Source organism: Carlito syrichta, unplaced genomic scaffold, assembly GCF_000164805.1.
Source record: "Carlito syrichta isolate Samal-C Ts95f unplaced genomic scaffold, Tarsius_syrichta-2.0.1 Scaffold104185, whole genome shotgun sequence".
Lineage (NCBI taxonomy): Eukaryota > Metazoa > Chordata > Mammalia > Primates > Tarsiidae > Carlito > Carlito syrichta.
In genome coordinates, this window is record NW_007048281.1 from 1,866 (window position 1) to 5,263 (window position 3,398).

A 3,398-nucleotide genomic window follows, 5' to 3' on the forward strand; every position below is an offset into this window, starting at 1 on the left:
ATAATGCATACTATACATATAATATGCACACATTACATGCATGTAATAATGCACAAAGTAGTTTGATACATTTAGTATAATGCAAATGAGTATTCTCTTTGAAGAAACATGGATTCTAAAGAAAAAAAGTCAAAGTTGGAAGGTCACATAAGGGCTAGGGGTAGTAACAGGACATGGTTTTTTCTTAGTCTTCTGCCTGTGGCTGCCAAAGTATTCTCTGAAGAATTTGTGACAGAGGCCCCTTCCTTTCAAAGCTTGTCATGTCATAAAAAGAAAAAGATCTCTTTCTTTGGAGGTACATTTGTAGGCACAGGAGGATCTTTTTAAGTAAAAAGTTTTGGACATCTTTTTTGTTTATAGGAGTCTGGAGCTTGCTTCCACATGCCTGGTTTGAAAGGAGAGGATAAGACTACAACTCTATGGGGTTAGAGATGAGAAGAAAAAATAGCCTGTCTGGGTGTGTCTTCTCTCCCTCCACTGCACTTCTGACACCCTTCATGCAGGGGCTGCAGGATAAGAGAGTTGCATTGCTTTAGAGCCTTGTGGCTATCTGGACATTTTCTTTGCATTGTAATCATTTTGATCTGTTCCTCAGGCTCTTTATTGAGAAACTACCAAAGCATCGGGATTACAAATCTGCTGCCAATCATGAAAAGAAAGACACAGTAAAGGTGGGTCTTCACTTTCATTGTTGCCCATCTAAAAGCTTCAAAGCAGAACAAACTTACTTCAAGATAAAAGTAGTAGCCTCTGCATTTGAGCATCAAATGCTGCCATGAGCTGTAAGGCCATTTCACTAGAAGAGTTATAAAGCAGCAGGTATGGTACAGTAGGAGGGTGATCTTGAATCATTTGGGGAAACATTTTCCCATCACTGACTTGACTTAAGTCTTCTTTTTAATTCTCTACCTACTTTTTTGGCATTATTCTAATTCTGCTTTCTGTTTTGTATCTCAGAAATTAAAGGAGATTGCATTTCCCAAAGCAGAGGAGCTGAAGGCAGAACTGTTAAAATGATATACCAAAGAACATAGAGAATTTAATGAAGAAAAGGTTATATATAACAGCAAAGAAAAAAAAAGGAAATTATTTTTGTTTCCTGGGATTGTAGTATGATATTTCAACCAATACTGTGATTTTTGTGTGTGTGCTGTTTCACTTGGGGGCGGGGCAAAGCCCAGAAACTCAATGAAGTAGAACAACAGTGGGTAGTCTGAGTATTCTAACATGGATTTAACCTACTTGTCCAAGAAGGTGACTTGAGAGACAGAAAATATATTCCCTATCTGCTATATCTAGAGCAAGAACTTTAAGAATAGTGAAAATTTTCACCAAAACATAGGTTTTTAGATCAGAGAATGTGGGGGTTTGATTCACATTTGGATATACCTGAAACTGTTTATAATAATTGCTTTTTCAAGCTATTTTCAAATAATTCTTGTCAAGAAGAGTAAGATAAAGCATGTGGGGAAACTCAAAGTGCAAGTACCAAAGGCCAGATGTAAATACATACTATAGACATCACATGTTATTGTATAGTTGACTGCTGGGCTCCATTCTGTACTCTGATGTTGAAAGTTAGCAAAGGGGTGAACAGCTATGAGGTGTATATTTCTAAAGCACTCAGTGAGTGAAAACTTGAATGAACACGGTTATTACTTAATATTTCTTGTTTAAAATGTCACTCACTATTGAACTTATCACAAGAAAAATTTTGGAGGCTTCATTTTGGGTTAAAATTCAATAGATACCCCCAACATACCGGGTATAAGCTTGAATTTGATTTTATTTTATGCCTTACTTGGGATAGAGAATATATACATGGCACAGTTAGAAAATGAAACTATATAATACAGATTATGGAGTACAGACAAAAAGTTACATCAAGATTTTGGTAAAGAAAATGCATTGAGTAGAGTCATTGGGGGAGGGTACTGAAAGGATTGGGACCTCAACTGTCCATGAAGATAGATATATGGTGACCAGATAGAAAAGAGTGGTGACTCTATTCTATGGGCATAGAGGTACTGAAGGAAGCATGAATGCTGTGTTGGGAAATCAGGCCAGAACAGAAGTACATTTTGTAAATCTCCCTGTAAAAACCTTGTTTTCCTGGGGTGTGAAGTCACCTAAGATGTGAATCGTTAGTCTAAATCCTTTTCTTTCTTTGTAGAAGAAGGAAGTGGAGGAATTTGCCCAGACAATGACCATCAAGCAAGACCAGAAAAGGAAAAACAGAAGGTAGCACAACAGAAGCAGCAACAGTTGGAACAGGAATAGTTCCATGCCTTTGAGGAGATGATTCGGAACCAGGAGCTAGAAAAAGAACGACCGAAAATTGTACAGGAGTTTAGGAAGGTGGATCCTGGCCTAAGTGGCCCACTGGTGCCTGACTTGGAAAAGCCCTCCTTAGATGTTTTCCCCACCTCACCTGTCTCATCCACATAGCCTTCAGACTAATACAACTGTAAGGCCAGCTAAGCCACCTGTGATGGATAGGTCCTGAAACCTGGATCACTGAGCAACTCAGAAAGTAGCGAGTACATTTGCTGAAGTCGTCTTCTTTCTTAGTTTCAGCTGAACAGAGTATCATTCTGGGGAGTCAGCCTAGGAGTACCTCCAGTGATCCCAATGATTAAGCTTTGGTCACAGAAACCTATTTAATAAGCATCACCATACTGTGTTCTATCATACTCGCTATATTACAAAAGTAGCTTTTGCATAAACCATACAGTTTGCCTGGGGCAAATACTGAAGATTTTCTGAAGAGCAAATACTATTCTTGAAAGTTAGACACTGAACTTCTAAGGGTTATACAGAGATTTGAAACGTTCAGTGAATTAAAGACCACTGATAACTTTTCACAAAAATAAATTCAAAATTTATAAATACCATTGTGCAATTCAACAACTGACTTTTTTTTTCACTTTGATTCTGTTTTGTTTTGCATTTCATATATTATCCAGTTTCACATTCTCACAGGATCAGCAACGACAACAGCCACCAAGTCTCCCAAGTCTGCAGTGGCAAAATGGTCACAGCCGCGGCTGAAGAGAAAGTGCTGATAACGCTCGCAAAAACAAAACAACATTGCACAATGTTGCCTTCATTTTTCTAAAACCAAAACCTGACACCAGAGCTCAATGCTGAAGAACAGAAACCCTTTTCTTCTTCATGCCTCAAACTAAATATTAAACCTACCTGACAGGGAGAACAAGGTCTCTTTAATAATTAATGGAACACACATGAAAAATCCTCTTGGATGCATAAATATTTCATGACACAGGTACAAAAATACTTTTCACGTTTTGGTTGGTTTCAAGGTTTGGAAAGAGGGCGCGTGTGGTGCACTGTGGAGAGGTGAACGGTGGTTGCTCCTGCTGCAGGCCCATCTGAAA

General features: G+C 38.4%; 1 pseudogene; it reads left to right on the forward strand.

Moving 5' to 3' along the window:
• The first annotated feature begins 536 nt into the window (after positions 1-536).
• Positions 537-2,553, forward strand: LOC103268164 (annotated as a pseudogene).
• Positions 2,554-3,398: the final 845 nt, after the last annotated feature.